This window comes from Rhipicephalus microplus, unplaced genomic scaffold (assembly GCF_043290135.1).
Source record: "Rhipicephalus microplus isolate Deutch F79 unplaced genomic scaffold, USDA_Rmic scaffold_13, whole genome shotgun sequence".
NCBI classification, from domain to species: domain Eukaryota; kingdom Metazoa; phylum Arthropoda; class Arachnida; order Ixodida; family Ixodidae; genus Rhipicephalus; species Rhipicephalus microplus.
Genome location: NW_027464586.1, coordinates 3,675,389 through 3,697,374, shown reverse-complemented (window position 1 = coordinate 3,697,374; position 21,986 = coordinate 3,675,389). Strand labels below are relative to the sequence as shown.

General features: G+C 52.6%; 5 non-coding genes across 5 annotated transcripts; all 5 read right to left on the bottom strand.

Annotated features, from left to right (window-relative positions):
* Window positions 1-493: 493 nt before the first annotated feature.
* On the bottom strand, window positions 494-570 carry TRNAN-GUU (transfer RNA asparagine (anticodon GUU)). Its single transcript has one exon. It is a non-coding gene; the product is annotated as a tRNA-Asn (tRNA).
* A 1,098-nt stretch (window positions 571-1,668) lies between these two features.
* On the bottom strand, window positions 1,669-1,745 carry TRNAN-GUU (transfer RNA asparagine (anticodon GUU)). Its single transcript has one exon. It is a non-coding gene; the product is annotated as a tRNA-Asn (tRNA).
* Window positions 1,746-16,499: 14,754 nt separating this feature from the next.
* Window positions 16,500-16,576, bottom strand: TRNAN-GUU (transfer RNA asparagine (anticodon GUU)). Its single transcript has one exon. It is a non-coding gene; the product is annotated as a tRNA-Asn (tRNA).
* A 1,245-nt stretch (window positions 16,577-17,821) lies between these two features.
* Window positions 17,822-17,898, bottom strand: TRNAN-GUU (transfer RNA asparagine (anticodon GUU)). The gene has a single exon. It is a non-coding gene; the product is annotated as a tRNA-Asn (tRNA).
* Window positions 17,899-20,601: 2,703 nt separating this feature from the next.
* Window positions 20,602-20,678, bottom strand: TRNAN-GUU (transfer RNA asparagine (anticodon GUU)). The gene has a single exon. It is a non-coding gene; the product is annotated as a tRNA-Asn (tRNA).
* Window positions 20,679-21,986: the final 1,308 nt, after the last annotated feature.

Genomic DNA, 21,986 nt, shown 5'->3' with positions numbered 1-21,986 from the left:
CGTCAGAACATTTCTTCAGAGCTATCAGCCCAAAGAAAAAAAAAGTGCCGCACCACCACCGTGTGGGCTCGTACCTCCAACCTTTCGGTTAACAGCCGATCGCGATAGCAAATTGCGCCACGGACACAGTCGTGCTCCACTCTCACCACCATCACAACATATCTTCTAAGCTATCGGCCCAAAAAAAAAGCAACACACAACTCCCGGGAGGGCTGGAACCTCCAACCTCTCGGTTAACAGCCGATCGCGCTAGCCAATTGCGCCACGGAGGCAGTCGTGCTCCACTCTCACCACCAACAGGACATATCTTCAAAGCTATCAGGCCAAAGAAAAAAAGCGCCGCACCACCACCGTGTGGGCTCGTACCTCCAACCTTTCGGTTAACAGCCGATCGCGCTAGCCAATTGCGTCACGGAGACAATCCTGCTTCACACTCACCACCATCAAAACATATTTTCAAAGCTATCAGCCCAAAATAAAAAAAGCAACAAACCACTCCCGGGAGGGCTCGAACCTCCAACCTGTCGGTTAACAGCCGACCGCGCTAGCCAATTGCGCCACGGAGACAGTCGTGCTCTACTCTCACCACCATCAGAACATTTCTTCAAAGCTATCAGCCCAAAGAAAAAAAAGCGCCGCACCACCACCGGGTGGGCTCGTACCTCCAACCTCTCGGTTAACAACCAATCGCGCTAGCCAATTGCGCCACGGAGACAGTCCTACTCCACTCTCACCACCGTGATAACATATCTTCAAAGCTATCAGCCCAAAAAAAAAGCAACACACCACTCCCGGGAGGGCTCCAACCTCCAACCTTTCAGTTAACAGCCGATCGCATAGCCAATTGCGCCACGAAGACAGTCGTGCTCCACTCTCACCACCGTCAGAACATTTCTTCAGAGCTATCAGCCCAAAGAAAAAAAAGCGCCACACCACCACCAGGTGGGCTCGTACCTCCAAACTTTCGGTTAACAGCCGATCGCGCTAGCCAATTGCGCCGCGGAGACAGTCGTGCTCCACTCTCACCACCATCAGAACATATCTTCAAAGCTATCAGCCCAAAGGAAAAAAAGCAATACACCACTCCCGGGAGGACTGGAACCTCCAGCCTTTCAGTTAACAGCCGATCGCATAGCCAATTGCGCCATGGAGACAATCGTGCTCCACTCTCATCACCGTCAGAACATTTCTTCAGAGCTATCAGCCAAAAGGGAAAAAATGGCCGCACCACCACCGGGTGGGCTCCAACCTCCAACCTCTCGGTTAACAGCCGATCGCGCTAGCCAATTGCGCCAAGGAGACAGTCGTGCTCCACTCTCACCACATTCAGAACATATCTTCAAAGCTATCAGCCCAAAGAAAAAAAAGCGCCGCACCTCCACCGGGTAGGCTCGTACCTCCAACCTTTCGGTTAACAGCCCATCGCGCTAGCCAATTGCGCCACAGAGACAGTCCTGCTCCACACTCACCACCATCAGAACATATTTTCAAAGCTATCAGCCCAAAATAAAAAAAGCAACACACCACTCCCGGGAGGGCTCGTACCTCCAACCTTTCGGTTAACAGCCGATCGCGATAGCAAATTGCGCCACGGAGACAGTCGTGCTCCACTCTCACCACCATCAGAACATAACTTCTAAGCTATCAGCCCAAAAAAAAGCAACACACCACTCCCGGGAGGGCTCGAACCTCCAACCTGTCGGTTAACAGCCGACCGCGCTAGCCAATTGCGCCACGGAGACAGTCGTGCTCCACTCTCACCACCATCAGAACATTTCTTCAAAGCTATCAGCCCAAAGAAAAAAAAGCGCCGCACCACCACCGGGTGGGCTCGTACCTCCAACCTCTCGGTAACAGCCAATCGCGCTAGCCAATTGCGCCACGGAGACAGTCCTGCTCCACTCTCACCACCATGAGAACATATCTTCAAAGCTATCAGCCAAAAGAAAAAAAAGCAACACACCACTCCCGGGAGGGCTCGAATCTCCAACCTTCCTTTTAACAGCCTTTCGCATAGCCAATTGCGCCACGGAGACAGTCGTGCTCCACTCTCACCACCGTCAGAACATTTCTTCAGAGCTATCAGCCCAAAAAAAAAATGTGCCGCACCACCACCACCATGTGAGCTCGTACCTCCAACCTTTCGGTTAACAGCCGATCGCGATAGCAAATTGCGCCACGGAGACAGTCGTGCTCCACTCTCACCACCATCAGAACATATCTTCTAAGCTATCAGCCCAAAAAAAGCAACACACCACCACCGGGTGGGCTCGTACCTCCAAACTTTCGGTTAACAGCTCATCGCGCTAGCCAATTGCGCCACGGAGACAGTCGTGCTCCACTCTCACCACCATCAGAACATATCTTCAAAGCTATCAGCCCAAAGAAAAAAAAGCAATACACCACTCCCGGGAGGACTGTAACCTCCAACCTTTCAGTTAACAGCCGATCGCATAGCCAATTGCGCCATGCAGACAATCGTGCTCCACTCTCACCACCGTCAGAACATTTCTTCAGAGCTATCAGCCAAAAGGAAAAAAATCGCCGCACCACCACCGGGTGGGCTCCAACCTCCAACCTCTCGGTTAACAGCCGATCGCGCTAGCCAATTGCGCCAAGGAGACAGTCGTGCTCCACTCTCACCACCATCAGAACATATCTTCAAAGCTATCAGCCCAAAGAAAAAAAAGCGCCGCACCTCCACCGGGTAGGCTCGTACCTCGTTAACAGCTGATCGCGCTAGCCAATTGTGCCACGGAGACAGTCCTGCTCCACACTCACCACCATCAGAATATGTTTTCAAAGCTATCAGCCCAAAATGAAAAAAGCAACACACCACTCCCGGGAGGGCTCGAACCTCCAACCTTTCGGTTAACAGCCGATCGCGCTAGCCAATTGCGCCACGGAGACAGTCGTGCTCCACTCTCACCACCATCAGAACATATCTTCAAAGCTATCAGCCCAAAGAATAAAAAGCAACACACCACTCCCGGGAGGGCTCGTACCTCCAACCTTTCGGTTAACAGCCGATCGCGCTAGTCTATTGCGCCCCGGAGACAGTCGTGCTCCACTCTCACCACCATCAAAACATATCTTCAAAGCTATCAGCCCAAAGAAAAAAAGTGCCGCACCAACACCGTGTGGGCTCGTACCGCCAACCTTTCGGTTAACAGCCGATTGCGATAGCAAATTGCGCCACAGAGACAGTCGTGCTCGACTCTCACCACCATCAGAACATATCTTCTAAGCTATCAGCCCAAAAAAAAGCAACACACCACTCCCGGGAGGGCTGGAACCTCCAACCTTTCAGTTAACAGCCGATCGCATAGCCACTTGCGCCATGGAGACAGTCGTGCTCCACTCTCACCACCGTCAGGACATATCTTCAAAGCTATCAGGCCAAAGAAAAAAAAGCGTCGCACCTCCACCGGGTGGGCTCGTACCTCCAACCTTTCGGTTAACAGCCGATCGCGCTAGCCAATTGCGTCACGGAGACAGTCCTGCTTCACACTCACCACCATCAAAGCATATTTTCAAAGCTATCAGCCCAAAATAAAAAAAGCAACACACCACTCCCGGGAGGGCTCGAACCTGGAACCTGTCGGTTAACAGCCGACCGCGCTAGCCAATTGCGCCACGGAGACAGTCGTGCTCCACTCTCACCACCATCAGAACATTTCTTCAAAGCTATAAGCCCAAAAAAAAGCGCCGCACCACCACCGGGTGGGCTCGTACCTCGAACCTCTCGGTTAACAGCCAATCGCGCTAGTCAATTGCGCCACGGAGACAGTCCTGCTCCACTCTCACCACCATGAGAAAATACCTTCAAAGCTATCAGCCCAAAGAAAAAAAAGCAACACACCACTCCCGGGAGGGCTCGAACCTCCAACCTTTCGGTTAACAGCCTTTCGCATAGCCAATTGCGCCACGGAGACAGTCGTGCTCCACTCTCACCACCGTCAGAACATTTCTTCAGAGCTATCAGCCCAAAGGAAAAAGAAGTGCCGCACCACCACCGTGTGGGCTCGTACCTCCAACCTTTCGGTTAACAGCCGATCGCGATAGCAAATTGCGCCACGGACACAGTCGTGCTCCACTCTAACCACCATCACAACATATCTTCTAAGCTATCAGCCAAAAAAAAGCAACACACAACTCCCGGGAGGGCTGGAACCTCCAACCTCTCGGTTAACAGCCGATCGCGCTAGCCAATTGCGCCACGGAGACAGTCGTGCTCCACTCTCACCACCATCAGGACATATCTTCAAAGCTATCAGGCCAAAGAAAAAAAGCGCCGCACCACCACCGTGTGGGCTCGTACCTCCAACCTTTCGGTTAACAGCCGATCGCGCTAGCCAATTGCGTCACAGAGACAATCCTGCTTCACACTCACCACCATCAAAACATATTTTCAAAGCTATCAGCCCAAAATAAAAAAAAGCAACAAACCACTCCCGGGAGAGCTCGAACCTCCAACCTGTCGGTTAACAGCCGACCGCGCTAGCCATTTGCGCCACGGAGACAGTCGTGCTCCACTCTCACCACCATCAGAACATTTCTTCAAAGCTATCAGCCCAAAGAAAAAAAAGCACCGCACCACCACCGGGTGGGCTCGTACCTCCAACCTCTCGGTTAACAGCCAATCGCGCTAGCCAATTGCGCCACGGAGACAGTCCTGCTCCACTCTCACCACCGTGATAACATATCTTCAAAGCTATCAGCCCAAAGAAAAAAAAGCAACACACCACTCCCGGGAGGGCTCCAACCTCCAACCTTTCAGTTAACAGCCGCTCGCATAGCCAATTGCGCCACGAAGACAGTCGTGCTCCACTCTCACCACCGTCAGAACATTTCTTCAGAGCTATCAGCCCAAAGAAAAAAAGCGCCACACCACCACCAGGTGGGCTCGTACCTCCAAACTTTCGGTTAACAGCCGATCGCGCTAGCCAATTGCGCCACGGAGACAGTCGTGCTCCACTCTCACCACCATCAGAACATATCTTCAAAGCTATCAGCCCAAAGAATAAAAAGCAATACACCACTCCCGGGAGGACTGGAACCTCCAGTCTTTCAGTTAACAGCCGATCGCATAGCCAATTGCGCCATGGAGACAATCGTGCTCCACTCTCATCACCGTCAGAACATTTCTTCAGAGCTATCAGCCAAAAGGAAAAAAATCGCCGCACCACCACCGGGTGGGCTCCAACCTCCAACCTCTCGGTTAACAGCCGATCGCGCTAGCCAATTGCGCCAAGGAGACAGTCGTGCTCCACTCTCACAACCATCACAACATATCTTCTAAGCTATCAGCCCAAAAAAAAGCAACACACAACTCCCGGGAGGGCTGGAACCTCCAACCTCTCGGTTAACAGCCGATCGCGCTAGCCAATTGCGCCACGGAGACAGTCGTGCTCCACTCTCACCACCATCAGGACATATCTTCAAAGCTATCAGGCCAAAGAAAAAAAGCGCCGCACCACCACCGTGTGGGCTCGTACCTCCAACCTTTCGGTTAACAGCCGATCGCGCTAGCCAATTGCGTCACAGAGACAATCCTGCTTCACACTCACCACCATCAAAACATATTTTCAAAGCTATCAGCCCAAAATAAAAAAAAGCAACAAACCACTCCCGGGAGAGCTCGAACCTCCAACCTGTCGGTTAACAGCCGACCGCGCTAGCCAATTGCGCCACGGAGACAGTCGTGCTCCACTCTCACCACCATCAGAACATATCTTCAAAGCTATCAGCCCAAAGAAAAAAAAGCGCCGCACCTCCACCGGGTAGGCTCGTACCTCCAACCTTTCGGTTAACAGCCCATCGCGCTAGCCAATTGCGCCACGGGGACAGTCCTGCTCCACACTCACCACCATCAGAACATATTTTCAAAGCTATCAGCCCAAAATAAAAAAAGCAACACACCACTCCCGGGAGGGCTCGAACGTCCAACCTTTCGGGTAACAGCCGATCGCTCTAGCCAATTGCGCCACGGAGACAGTCGTGCTCCACTCACACCACTGTCAGAACATTTCTTCAGAGCTATCAGCCCAAAAAAAAGCGCCGCACCACCACCGGGTGGGCTCGTACCTCTAACCTTTCGGTTAACAGCCGATCGCGCTAGCCGATTGCGCCACGGAGACAGTCGTGCTCCACTCTCACCACCATCAGAACATATCTTCAAAGCTATCAGCCCAAAGAATAAAAAGCAACACACCACTCCTTGGAGGGCTCGTACCTCCAACCTTTCGGTTAAGAGCCGATCGCGCTAGCCTATTGCGCCACGGAGACAGTCGTGCTCCAGTCTCACCACCATCCGAACATATCTTCAAAGCGATCAGGCCAAAGAAAAAAAAGCGCCGCACCACCACCGGGTGGACTCGTACCTCCAACCTTTCGGTTAACAGCCAATCGCGCTAGCCAATTGCGCCACGGAGACAGTCCTGCTCCACTCTCACCACCGTGATAACATATCTTCAAAGCTATCAGCCCAAAGAAAAAAAAAGCAACACACCACTCCCGGGAGGGCTCCAACCTCCAACCTTTCAGTTAACAGCCGCTCGCATAGCCAATTGCGCCACGAAGACAGTCGTGCTCCACTCTCACCACCGTCAGAACATTTCTTCAGAGCTATCAGCCCAAAGAAAAAAAAGCGCCACACCACCACCAGGTGGGCTCGTACCTCCAAACTTTCGGTTAACAGCCGATCGCGCTAGCCAATTGCGCCACGGAGACAGTCGTGCTCCACTCTCACCACCATCAGAACATATCTTCAAAGCTATCAGCCCAAAGAATAAAAAGCAATACACCACTCCCGGGAGGACTGGAACCTCCAGTCTTTCAGTTAACAGCCGATCGCATAGCCAATTGCGCCATGGAGACAATCGTGCTCCACTCTCATCACCGTCAGAACATTTCTACAGAGCTATCAGCCAAAAGGAAAAAAATCGCCGCACCACCACCGGGTGGGCTCCAACCTCCAACCTCTCGGTTAACAGCCGATCGCGCTAGCCAATTGCGCCAAGGAGACAGTCGTGCTCCACTCTCACCACCATCACAACATATCTTCTAAGCTATCAGCCCAAAAAAAAGCAACACACAACTCCCGGGAGGGCTGGAACCTCCAACCTCTCGGTTAACAGCCGATCGCGCTAGCCAATTGCGCCACGGAGACAGTCGTGCTCCACTCTCACCACCATCAGGACATATCTTCAAAGCTATCAGGCCAAAGAAAAAAAGCGCCGCACCACCACCGTGTGGGCTCGTACCTCCAACCTTTCGGTTAACAGCCGATCGCGCTAGCCAGTTGCGTCACAGAGACAATCCTGCTTCACACTCACCACCATCAAAACATATTTTCAAAGCTATCAGCCCAAAATAAAAAAAAGCAACAAACCACTCCCGGGAGAGCTCGAACCTCCAACCTGTCGGTTAACAGCCGACCGCGCTAGCCAATTGCGCCACGGAGACAGTCGTGCTCCACTCTCACCACCATCAGAACATATCTTCAAAGCTATCAGCCCAAAGAAAAAAAAGCGCCGCACCTCCACCGGGTAGGCTCGTACCTCAAACCTTTCGGTTAACAGCCCATCGCGCTAGCCAATTGCGCCACGGGGACAGTCCTGCTCCACACTCACCACCATCAGAACATATTTTCAAAGCTATCAGCCCAAAATAAAAAAAGCAACACACCACTCCCGGGAGGGCTCGAACGTCCAACCTTTCGGGTAACAGCCGATCGCTCTAGCCAATTGCGCCACGGAGACAGTCGTGCTCCACTCACACCACTGTCAGAACATTTCTTCAGAGCTATCAGCCCAAAAAAAAGCGCCGCACCACCACCGGGTGGGCTCGTACCTCTAACCTTTCGGTTAACAGCCGATCGCGCTAGCCGATTGCGCCACGGAGACAGTCGTGCTCCACTCTCACCACCATCAGAACATATCTTCAAAGCTATCAGCCCAAAGAATAAAAAGCAACACACCACTCCTTGGAGGGCTCGTACCTCCAACCTTTCGGTTAAGAGCCGATCGCGCTAGCCTATTGCGCCACGGAGACAGTCGTGCTCCAGTCTCACCACCATCAGAACATATCTTCAAAGCGATCAGGCCAAAGAAAAAAAAGCAACAAACCACTCCCGGGAGAGCTCGAACCTCCAACCTGTCGGTTAACAGCCGACCGCGCTAGCCAATTGCGCCACGGAGACAGTCGTGCTCCACTCTCACCACCATCAGAACATATCTTCAAAGCTATCAGCCCAAAGAAAGAAAAGCAACACACCACTCCCGGGAGGGCTCGAACGTCCAACCTTTCGGGTAACAGCCGATCGCTCTAGCCAATTGCGCCACGGAGACAGTCGTGCTCCACTCACACCACTGTCAGAACATTTCTTCAGAGCTATCAGCCCAAAAAAAAGCGCCGCACCACCACCGGGTGGGCTCGTACCTCTAACCTTTCGGTTAACAGCCGATCGCGCTAGCCGATTGCGCCACGGAGACAGTCGTGCTCCACTCTCACCACCATCAGAACATATCTTCAAAGCTATCAGCCCAAAGAATAAAAAGCAACACACCACTCCTTGGAGGGCTCGTACCTCCAACCTTTCGGTTAAGAGCCGATCGCGCTAGCCTATTGCGTCACAGAGACAATCCTGCTTCACACTCACCACCATCAAAACATATTTTCAAAGCTATCAGCCCAAAATAAAAAAAAGCAACAAACCACTCCCGGGAGAGCTCGAACCTCCAACCTGTCGGTTAACAGCCGACCGCGCTAGCCAATTGCGCCACGGAGACAGTCGTGCTCCACTCTCACCACCATCAGAACATATCTTCAAAGCTATCAGCCCAAAGAAAAAAAAGCGCCGCACCTCCACCGGGTAGGCTCGTACCTCAAACCTTTCGGTTAACAGCCCATCGCGCTAGCCAATTGCGCCACGGGGACAGTCCTGCTCCACACTCACCACCATCAGAACATATTTTCAAAGCTATCAGCCCAAAATAAAAAAAGCAACACACCACTCCCGGGAGGGCTCGAACGTCCAACCTTTCGGGTAACAGCCGATCGCTCTAGCCAATTGCGCCACGGAGACAGTCGTGCTCCACTCACACCACTGTCAGAACATTTCTTCAGAGCTATCAGCCCAAAAAAAAGCGCCGCACCACCACCGGGTGGGCTCGTACCTCTAACCTTTCGGTTAACAGCCGATCGCGCTAGCCGATTGCGCCACGGAGACAGTCGTGCTCCACTCTCACCACCATCAGAACATATCTTCAAAGCTATCAGCCCAAAGAATAAAAAGCAACACACCACTCCTTGGAGGGCTCGTACCTCCAACCTTTCGGTTAAGAGCCGATCGCGCTAGCCTATTGCGCCACGGAGACAGTCGTGCTCCAGTCTCACCACCATCAGAACATATCTTCAAAGCGATCAGGCCAAAGAAAAAAAAGCGCCGCACCACCACCGGGTGGACTCGTACCTCCAACCTTTCGGTTAACAGCCAATCGCGCTAGCCAATTGCGCCACGGAGACAGTCCTGCTCCACTCTCACCACCATCAGAACATATCTTCAAAGCTATCAGCCCAAAGAAAGAAAAGCAACACACCACTCCCGGGAGGGCTCGAACCTCCAACCTTCCGGTTAACAGCCTTTCGCATAGCCAATTGCGCCACGGAGACAGTCGTGCTCCACTCTCACCACCGTCAGAACATTTCTTCAGAGCTATCAGCCCAAAGAAAAAAAAGTGCCGCACCACCAACGTGTGGGCTCGTACCTCCAACCTTTCGATTAACAGCCGATCGCGATAGCAAATTGCGCCACGGAGACAGTCGTGCTCCACTCTCACCACCATCAGAACATATCTTCTTAGCTATCAGCCCAAAAAAAGCAACACACCACTCCCGGGAGGGCTGCAACCTCCAACCTTTCAGTTAACAGCCGATCGCATAGCCACTTGCGCCATGGAGACAGTCGTGCTCCACTCTCACCACCGTCAGAACATTTTTTCGGAGCTATCAGCCCAAAGGGAAAAAATCGCCGCATCACCACCGGGTGGGCTCGAACCTCCAACCTCTCGGTTAACAGCCGATCGCGCTAGCCAATTACACCACGAAGACAGTCGTGCTCCACTCTCACCACCATCAGGACATATCTTCAAAGCTCTCAGTCCAAAGAAAAAAAAGCGCCGCACCTCCACCGGGTGGGCTCGTACCTCCAACCTTTCGGTTAACAGCCGATCGCGCTAGCCAAATGCGTCACGGAGACAGTCCTGCTCCACACTCACCACCATCAAAACATATTTTCAAAACTATCAGCCCAAAATAAAAAAAAGCTACACATCACTCCCGGGAGGGCTCGTACCTCCAACCTCTCGGTTAACAGCCGATCGCGCTAGCCAATTGCGCCACGGAGACAGTCGTTCTCCACTCTCACCACCATCAGGACATATCTTCAAAGCTATCAGCCCAAAGAAAAAAAAGCGCCGCACCTCCACCGGGTGGGCTCGTACCTCCAACCTTTCGGTTAACAGCCGATCGCGCTAGCCAATTGTGTCACGAAGACAGTCCTGCTCCACTCTCACCACCATCAGAAAATATCTTCAAAGCTATCAGCCCAAAGAAAAAAAAGCAACACACCACTCCCGGGAGGGCTCGAACCTCCAACCTTCCGGTTAACAGCCTTTCGCATAGCCAATTGCGCCACGGAGACAGTCGTGCTCCACTCTCACCACCGTCAGAACATTTCTTCAGAGCTATCAGCCCAAAGTAAAAAAGTGCCGCACCACCACCGCGTGGGCTCGTACCTCGAACCTTTCGGTTAACAGCCGATTGCGATAGCAAATTGCGCCACGGAGACAGTCGTGCTCCACTCTGACCACCATCAGAACATATCTTCTAAGCTATCAGCCCCAAAAAAGCAACACACCACTCCCGGGAGGGCTGGAACCTCCAACCTTTCAGTTAACAGCCGATCGCATAGCCACTTGCGCCATGGAGACAGTCGTGCTCCACTCTCACCACCGTCAGGACATATCTTCAAAGCTATCAGGCCAAAGAAAAAAAAGCGCCGCACGTCCACCGGGTGGGCTCGTACCTCCAATCTTTCGGTTAACAGCCGATCGCGCTAGCCAATTGCATCACGGAGACAGTCCTGCTTCGCACTCACCACCATCAAAACATATTTTCAAAGCTATCAGCCCAAAATAAAAAAAGCAACACACCACTCCCGAAGGGCTCGAACCTCCAACCTGTCGGTTAACAGCCGACCGCGTTAGCCAATTGCGCCACGGAGACAGTCGTGCTCCACTCTCACCACCATCAGAACATTTCTTCAAAGCTATCAGCCCAAAGAAAAAAAAGCAACACACCACTCCCGGGAGGGCTCGAACCTCCAACCTCTCTGTAACAGCCAATCGCGCTAGCCAGTTGCGCCACGGAGACAGTCCTGCTCCACTCTCACCACCATGAGAACATATCTTCAAAGCTATCAGCCCAAAGAAAAAAAAGCAACACACCACTCCCGGGAGGGCTCGAACCTCCAACCTTCCTGTTAACAGCCTTTCGCATAGCCAATTGCGCCACGGAGACAGTCGTGCTCCACTCTCACCACCGTCAGAACATTTCTTCAGAGCTATCAGCCCAAAGAAAAATAAAGTGCTGCACCACCACCATGTGGGCTCGTACCTCCAACCTTTCGGTTAACAGCCGATCGCGATAGCAAATTGCGCCACGGAGACAGTCGTGCTCCACTCTCACCACCATCAGAACATATCTTCTAAGCTATCAGCCCAAAAAAAGCAACACACCACTCCCGGGAGGGCTGGAACCTCAGACCTCTCGCTTAACAGCCGACCGCGCTAGCCAATTGCGCCACGGAGACAGTCGTGCTCCACTCTCACCACCATCAGAACATTTCTTCAAAGCTATCAGCCCAAAAAAAAGCGCCGACCCACCACCGGGTGGGCTCGTACCTCCAACCTCTCGGTTAACACCAATCGCGCTAGCCAATTGCGCCACGGAGACAGTCCTGCTCCACTCTCACCACCATGAGAACATATCTTCAAAGCTATCAGCCCAAAGAAAAAAAAGCAACACACCACTCCCGGGAGGGTTCCAACCTCCAGCCTTTCAGTTAACAGCCGATCGCATAGCCAATTGCGCCACGAAGACAGTCGTGCTCCACTCTCACCACCGTCAGAACATTTCTTCAGAGCTATCAGCCCAAAGAAAAAAAAGCAATACACCACTCCCGGGAGGACTCGAACCTCCAACCTTTCAGTTAACAGCCGATCGCATAGCCAATTGCGCCATGGAGACAATCGTGCTCCACTCTCACCACCGTCAGAACATTTCTTCAGAGCTATCAGCCAAAAGAAAAAAAATCGCCGCACCACCACCGGGTGGGCTCCAACCTCCAACCTCTCGGTTAACAGCCGATCGCGCTAGCCAATTGCGCAAGGAGGCAGTCGTGCTCCACTCTCATCACCATCAGAACATATCTTCAAAGCTATCAGCCCAAAGAAAAAAAGCGCCGCACCTCCACCGGGTAGGCTCGTACCTCCAACCTTTCGGTTAACAGCCGATCGCGCTAACCAATTGCGCCACGGAGACAGTCCTGCTCCACACTCACCACCATCAGAACATATTTTCAAAGCTCTAAGCCCAAAATAAAAAAAGCAACACACCACTCCCGGGAGGGCTCGAACCTCAAACCTTTCGGTTAACAGCCAATCGCGCTAGCCAATTGCGCCACGGAGACAGTCGTGCTCCACTCACACCACCGTCAGAACATTTCTTCAGAGCTATCAGCCCAAAGAAAAAAAAAGTGCCGCACCACCACCATGTGGGCTCGTACCTCCAACTTTTCGGTTAACAGCCGATCGCGATAGCAAATTGCGCCACGGAGACAGTCGTGCTCTACTCTCACCACCATCAGAACATATCTTCTAAGCTATCAGCCCAAAAAAAGCAACACACCACTCCCGGGAGGGCTGGAACCTCCAACCTTTCAGTTAACAGCCGATCGCATAGCCACTTGCGCCATGGAGACAGTCGTGCTCCACTCTCACCACCGTCAGGACATATCTTCAAAGCTATCAGGCCAAAGAAAAAAAAGCGCCGCACGTCCACCGGGTGGGCTCGTACCTCCAACCTTTCGGTTAACAGCCGATCGCGCTAGCCAATTGCGTCACGGAGACAGTCCTGCTTCACACTCACCACCATCAAAACATATTTTCAAAGCTATCAGCCCAAAATAAAAAAAGCAACACACCACTCCCGGGAGGGCTCGAACCTCCAACCTGTCCGTTAACAGCCGACCGCGCTAGCCAATTGCGCCACGGAGACAGTCGTGCTGCACTCTCTTCACCATCAGAACATTTCTTCAAAGCTATCAGCCCAAAGAAAAAAAGCGCCGCACCACCACCGGGTGGGCTCGTACCTCCAACCTCTCGGTAACAGCCAATCGCGCTAGCCAATTGCGCCACGGAGACAGTCCTGCTCCACTCTCACCACCATGAAAACATATCTTCAAAGCTATCAGCCCAAAGAAAAAAAAGCAACACACCACTCCCGGGAGGGCTCGAACCTCCAACCTTCCTGTTAACAGCCTTTCGCATAGCCAATTGCGCCACGGGGACAGTCGTGCTCCACTCTCACCACCGTCAGAACATTTCTTCAGAGCTATCAGCCCAAAGAAAAAAAAGTGCCGCACCACCACCATGTGGGCTCGTACCTCCAACCTTTCGGTTAACAGCCGATCGCGATAGCAAATTGCGCCACGGAGACAGTCATGCTCCACTCTCACCACCATCAGAACAAATCTTCTAAGCTATCAGCCCAAAAAAAAGCAACACAGCACTCCCGGGAGGGCTGGAACCTCAGACCTCTCAGTTAACAGCCGATCGCGCTAGCCAATTGCGCCACGGCGACAATCGTGCTCCACTCTCACAACCATCAGGACATATCTTCAAAGCTATCAGGCCAAAGAAAAAAAAGCGCCGCACCTCCACCGGGTGGGCTCGTATCTCCAACCTTTCGGTTAACAGCCGATCGCGCTAGCCAATTGCGTCACGGAGACAGTCCTGCTTCACACTCAACACCATCAAAACATATTTTCAAAGCTATCAGCCCAAAATGAAAAAAGCAACACACCACTCCCGGGAGGGCTCGAACCTCCAACATGTCGGTTAACAGCCGACCGCGCTAGCCAATTGCGCCACGGAGACAGTCGTGCTCCACTCTCACCACCATCAGAACATATTTTCAAAGCTATCAGCCCAAAGAAAAAAAAGCAATACACCACTCCCGGGAGGACTCGAACCTCCAACCTTTCAGTTAACAGCCGATCGCATAGCCAATTGCGCCATGGAGACAATCGTGCTCCACTCTCACCACCGTCAGAACATTTCTTCAGAGCTATCAGCCAAAAGGAAAAAAATCGCCGCACCACCACCGGGTGGGCTCCAACCTCCAACCTCTCGGTTAACAGCCGATCGCGCTAGCCAATTGCGCAAGGAGACGGTCGTGCTCCACTCTCACCACCATCAGAACATATCTTCAAAGCTATCAGCCCAAAGAAAAAAAAGCGCCGCACCTCCACCGGGTAGGCTCGTACCTCCAACCTTTCGGTTAACAGCCGATCGCGCTAGCCAATTGCGCCACGGAGACAGTCCTGCTCCACACTCACCACCATCAGAACATATTTTCAAAGCTCTAAGCCCAAAACAAAAAAAGCAACACACCACTCCCGGGAGGGCTCGAACCTCCAAACTTTCGGTTAACAGCCGATCGCGCTAGCCAATTGCGCCACGGAGACAGTCGTGCTCCACTCACACCACCGTCAGAACATTTCTTCAGAGCTATCAGCCCAAAGAAAAAAAAAGTGCCGCACCACCACCATGTGGGCTCGTACCTCCAACCTTTCGGTTAACAGCCGATCGCGATAGCAAATTGCGCCACGGAGACAGTCGTGCTCCACTCTCACCACCATCAGAACATTTCTTCAAAGCTATCAGCCCAAAGAAAAAAAAGCGCCGCACCACCACCGGGTGGGCTCGTACCTCCAAACTTTCGGTTAACAGCCGATCGCGCTAGCCAATTGCGCCACGGAGACAGTCGTGCTCCACTCTCACCACCATCAGAACATATCTTCAAAGCTATCAGCCCAAAGAAAAAAAGTGCCGCACCAACACCGTGTGGGCTCGTACCGCCAACCTTTCGGTTAACAGCCGATTGCGATAGCAAATTGCGCCACGGAGACAGTCGTGCTCCACTCTCACCACCATCAGAACATATCTTCTAAGCTATCAGCCCAAAAAAAAAGCAACACACCACTCCCGGGAGGGCTGGAACCTCCAACCTTTCAGTTAACAGCCGATCGCATAGCCACTTGCGCCATGGAGACAGTCGTGCTCCACTCTCACCACCGTCAGGACATATCTTCAAAGCTATCAGGCCAAAGAAAAAAAAGCGTCGCACCTCCACCGGGTGGGCTCGTACCTCCAACCTTTCAGTTAACAGCCGATCGCGCTAGCCAATTGCGTCACGGAGACAGTCCTGCTTCACACTCACCACCATCAAAGCATATTTTCAAAGCTATCAGCCCAAAATAAAAAAAGCAACACACCACTCCCCGGAGGGCTCGAACCTGCAACCTGTCGGTTAACAGCCGACCGCGCTAGCCAATTGCGCCACGGAGACAGTCGTGCTCCACTCTCACCACCATCAGAACATTTCTTCAAAGCTATCAGCCCAAAAAAAGCACCGCACCACCACCGGGTGGGCTCGTACCTCGAACCTCTCGGTTAACAGCCAATCGCGCTAGTCAATTGCGCCACGGAGACAGTCCTGCTCCACTCTCACCACCATGAGAAAATACCTTCAAAGCTATCAGCCCAAAGAAAAAAAGCAACACACCACTCCCGGGAGGGCTCGAACCTCCAACCTTCCGGATAACAGCCTTTCGCAAAGCCAATTGCGCCACGGAGACAGTCGTGCTCCACTCTCACCACCGTCAGAACATTTCCTCAGAGCTATCAGCCCAAAGAAAAAAAAGTGCCGCACCACCACCGTGTGGGCTCGTACCTCCAACCTTTCGGTTAACAGCCGATCGCGATAGCAAATTGCGCCACGGACACAGTCGTGCTCCACTCTCACCACCATCACAACAAATCTTCTAAGCTATCGGCCCAAAAAAAAAGCAACACACAACTCCCGGGAGGGCTGGAACCTCCAACCTCTCGGTTAACAGCCGATCGCGCTAGCCAATTGCGCCACGGAGGCAGTCGTGCTCCACTCTCACCACCATCAGGACATATCTTCAAAGCTATCAGGCCAAAGAAAAAAAGCGCCGCACCACCACCGTGTGGGCTCGTACCTCCAACCTTTCGGTTAACAGCCGATCGCGCTAGCCAATTGCGTCACGGAGACAATCCTGCTTCACACTCACCACCATCAAAACATATTTTCAAAGCTATCAGCCCAAAATAAAAAAAGCAACAAACCACTCCCGGGAGGGCTCGAACCTCCAACCTGTCGGTTAACAGCCGACCGCGCTAGCCAATTGCGCCACGGAGACAGTCGTGCTCCACTCTCACCACCATCAGAACATTTCTTCAAAGCTATCAGCCCAAAGAAAAAAAAGCGCCGCACCACCACCGGGTGGGCTCGTACCTCCAACCTCTCGGTTAACAACCAATCGCGCTAGCCAATTGCGCCACGGAGACAGTCCTACTCCACTCTCACCACCGTGATAACATATCTTCAAAGCTATCAGCCCAAAAAAAAGCAACACACCACTCCCGGGAGGGCTCCAACCTCCAACCTTTCAGTTAACAGCCGATCGCATAGCCAATTGCGCCACGAAGACAGTCGTGCTCCACTCTCACCACCGTCAGAACATTTCTTCAGAGCTATCAGCCCAAAGAAAAAAAAGCGCCACACCACCACCAGGTGGGCTCGTACCTCCAAACTTTCGGTTAACAGCCGATCGCGCTAGCCAATTGCGCCGCGGAGACAGTCGTGCTCCACTCTCACCACCATCAGAACATATCTTCAAAGCTATCAGCCCAAAGGAAAAAAAGCAATACACCACTCCCGGGAGGACTGGAACCTCCAGCCCTCCAGTTGACAGCCGATCGCATAGCCAATTGCGCCATGGAGACAATCGTGCTCCACTCTCATCACCGTCAGAACATTTCTTCAGAGCTCTCAGCCAAAAGGAAAAAAATGGCCGCACCACCACCGGGTGGGCTCCAACCTCCAACCTCTCGGTTAACAGCCGATCGCGCTAGCCAATTGCGCCAAGGAGACAGTCGTGCTCCACTCTCACCACATTCAGAACATATCTTCGAAGCTATCAGCCCAAAGAAAAAAAAGCGCCGCACCTCCACCGGGTAGGCTCGTACCTCCAACCTTTCGGTTAACAGCCCATCGCGCTAGCCAATTGCGCCACGGAGACAGTCCTGCTCCACACTCACCACCATCAGAACATATTTTCAAAGCTATCAGCCCAAAATAAAAAAAGCAACACACCACTCCCGGGAGGGCTCGAACCTCCAACCTTTCGGTTAACAGCCGATGGCGCTAGCCAATTGCGCCACGGAGACAGTCGTGCTCCACTCACACCACCGTCAGAACATTTCTTCAGAGCTATCAGCCCAAAGAAAAAAAAGTGCCGCACCACCACCATGTGGGCTCGTACCTCCAACCTTTCGGTTAACAGCCGATCGCGATAGCAAATTGCGCCACGGAGACAGTCGTGCTCCACTCTCACCACCATCAGAACATAACTTCTAAGCTATCAGCCCAAAAAAAAGCAACACACCACTCCCGGGAGGGCTCGAACCTCCAACCTGTCGGTTAACAGCCGACCGCGCTAGCCAATTGCGCCACGGAGACAGTCGTGCTCCACTCTCACCACCATCAGAACATTTCTTCAAAGCTATCAGCCCAAAGAAAAAAAAGCGCCGCACCACCACCGGGTGGGCTCGTACCTCCAACCTCTCGGTAACAGCCAATCGCGCTAGCCAATTGCGCCACGGAGACAGTCCTGCTCCACTCTCACCACCATGAGAACATATCTTCAAAGCTATCAGCCAAAAGAAAAAAAAGCAACACACCACTCCCGGGAGGGCTCGAACCTCCAACCTTCCTTTTAACAGCCTTTCGCATAGCCAAATGCGCCACGGAGACAGTCGTGCTCCACTCTCACCACCGTCAGAACATTTCTTCAGAGCTATCAGCCCAAAGAAAAAAAAAGTGCCGCACCACCACCATGTGAGCTCGTACCTCCAACCTTTCGGTTAACAGCCAATCGCGATAGCAAATTGCGCCACGGAGACTGTCGTGCTCCACTCTCACCACCATCAGAACATATCTTCTAAGCTATCAGCCCAAAAAAAGCAACACACCACCACCGGGTGGGCTCGTACCTCCAAACTTTCGGTTAACAGCTGATCGCGCTAGCCAATTGCGCCACGGAGACAGTCGTGCTCCACTCTCACCACCATCAGAACATATCTTCAAAGCTATCAGCCCAAAGAAAAAAAAGCAATACACCACTCCCGGGAGGACTGTAACCTCCAACCTTTCAGTTAACAGCCGATCGCATAGCCAATTGCGCCATGCAGACAATCGTGCTCCACTCTTACCACCGTCAGAACATTTCTTCAGAGCTATCAGCCAAAAGGAAAAAAATCGCCGCACCACCACCGGGTGGGCTCCAACCTCCAACCTCTCGGTTAACAGCCGATCGCGCTAGCCAATTGCGCCAAGGAGACAGTCGTGCTCCACTCTCACCACCATCAGAACATATCTTCAAAGCTATCAGCCCAAAGAAAAAAAAGCGCCACACCTCCACCGGGTAGGCTCGTACCTCGTTAACAGCTGATCGCGCTAGGCAATTGCGCCACGGAGACAGTCCTGCTCCACACTCACCACCATCAGAATATGTTTTCAAAGCTATCAGCCCAAAATGAAAAAAGCAACACACCACTCCCGGGAGGGCTCGAACCTCCAACCTTTCGGTTAACAGCCGATCGCGCTAGCCAATTGCGCCACGGAGACAGTCGTGCTCCACTCTCACCACCATCAGAACATATCTTCAAAGCGATCAGCCCAAAGAATAAAAAGCAACACACCACTCCCGGGAGGGCTCGTACCTCCAACCTTTCGGTTAACAGCCGATCGCGCTAGTCTATTGCGCCCCGGAGACAGTCGTGCTCCACTCTCACCACCATCAAAACATATCTTCAAAGCTATCAGCCCAAGGAAAAAAAGTGCCGCACCAACACCGTGTGGGCTCGTACCGCCAACCTTTCGGTTAACAGCCGATTGCGATAGCAAATTGCGCCACAGAGACAGTCGTGCTTCACTCTCACCACCATCAGAACATATCTTCTAAGCTATCAGCCCAAAAAAAAGCAACACACCACTCCCGGGAGGGCTGGAACCTCCAACCTTTCAGTTAACAGCCGATCGCATAGCCACTTGCGCCATGGAGACAGTCGTGCTCCACTCTCACCACCGTCAGGACATATCTTCAAAGCTATCAGGCCAAAGAAAAAAAAGCGTCGCACCTCCACCGGGTGGGCTCGTACCTCCAACCTTTCGGTTAACAGCCGATCGCGCTAGCCAATTGCGTCACGGAGACAGTCCTGCTTCACACTCACCACCATCAAAGCATATTTTCAAAGCTATCAGCCCAAAATAAAAAAAGCAACACACCACTCCCGGGAGGGCTCGAACCTGGAACCTGTCGGTTAACAGCCGACCGCGCTAGCCAATTGCGCCACGGAGACAGTCGTGCTCCACTCTCACCACCATCAGAACATTTCTTCAAAGCTATCAGCCCAAAAAAAAGCGCCGCACCACCACCGGGTGGGCTCGTACCTCGAACCTCTCGGTTAACAGCCAATCGCGCTAGTCAATTGCGCCACGGAGACAGTCCTGCTCCACTCTCACCACCATGAGAAAATACCTTCAAAGCTATCAGCCCAAAGAAAAAAAAGCAACACACCACTCCCGGGAGGGCTCGAACCTCCAACCTTTCGGTTAACAGCCTTTCGCATAGCCAATTGCGCCACGGAGACAGTCGTGCTCCACTCTCACCACCGTCAGAACATTTCTTCAGAGCTATCAGCCCAAAGGAAAAAGAAGTGCCGCACCACCACCGTGTGGGCTCGTACCTCCAACCTTTCGGTTAACAGCCGATCGCGATAGCAAATTGCGCCACGGACACAGTCGTGCTCCACTCTCACCACCATCACAACATATCTTCTAAGCTATCAGCCCAAAAAAAAGCAACACACAACTCCCGGGAGGGCTGGAACCTCCAACCTCTCGGTTAACAGCCGATCGCGCTAGCCAATTGCGCCACGGAGACAGTCGTGCTCCACTCTCACCACCATCAGGACATATCTTCAAAGCTATCAGGCCAAAGAAAAAAAGCGCCGCACCACCACCGTGTGGGCTCGTACCTCCAACCTTTCAATTAACAGCCGATCGCGCTAGCCAATTGCGTCACGGAGACAATCCTGCTTCACACTCACCACCATCAAAACATATTTTCAAAGCTATCAGCCCAAAATAAAAAAAGCAACAAACCACTCCCGGGAGGGCTCGAACCTCCAACCTGTCGGTTAACAGCCGACCGCGCTAGCCAATTGCGCCACGGAGACAGTCGTGCTCCACTCTCACCACCATCAGAACATTTCTTCAAAGCTATCAGCCCAAAGAAAAAAAAGCGCCGCACCACCACCGGGTGGGCTCGTACCTCCAACCTCTCGGTTAACAGCCAATCGCGCTAGCCAATTGCGCCACGGAGACAGTCCTGCTCCACTCTCACCACCGTGATAACATATCTTCAAAGCTATCAGCCCAAAGAAAAAAAAAGCAACACACCACTCCCGGGAGGGCTCCAACCTCCAACCTTTCAGTTAACAGCCGATCGCATAGCCAATTGCGCCACGAAGACAGTCGTGCTCCACTCTCACCACCGTCAGAACATTTCTTCAGAGCTATCAGCCCAAAGAAAAAAAAGCGCCACACCACCACCAGGTGGGCTCGTACCTCCAAACTTTCGGTTAACAGCCGATCGCGCTAGCCAATTGCGCCATGGAGACAGTCGTGCTCCACTCTCACCACCATCAGAACATATCTTCAAAGCTATCAGCCCAAAGAATAAAAAGCAATACACCACTCCCGGGAGGACTGGAACCTCCAGTCTTTCAGTTAACAGCCGATCGCATAGCCAATTGCGCCATGGAGACAATCGTGCTCCACTCTCATCACCATCAGAACATTTCTTCAGAGCTATCAGCCAAAAGGAAAAAAATCGCCGCACCACCACCGGGTGGGCTCCAACCTCCAACCTCTCGGTTAACAGCCGATCGCGCTAGCCAATTGCGCCAAGGAGACAGTCGTGCTCCACTCTCACCACATTCAGAACATATCTTCAAAGCTATCAGCCCAAAGAAAAAAAAGCGCCGCACCTCCACCGGGTAGGCTCGTACCTCCAACCTTTCGGTTAACAGCCCATCGCGCTAGCCAATTGCGCCACGGGGACAGTCCTGCTCCACACTCACCACCATCAGAACATATTTTCAAAGCTATCAGCCCAAAATAAAAAAAGCAACACACCACTCCCGGGAGGGCTCGAACCTCCAACCTTTCGGTTAACAGCCGATCGCGCTAGCCAATTGCGCCACGGAGACAGTCGTGCTCCACTCACACCACTGTCAGAACATTTCTTCAGAGCTATCAGCCCAAAAAAAAGCGCCGCACCACCACCGGGTGGGCTCGTACCTCTAACCTTTCGGTTAACAGCCGATCGCGCTAGCCGATTGCGCCACGGAGACAGTCGTGCTCCACTCTCACCACCATCAGAACATATCTTCAAAGCTATCAGCCCAAAGAATAAAAAGCAACACACCACTCCTTGGAGGGCTCGTACCTCCAACCTTTCGGTTAAGAGCCGATCGCGCTAGCCT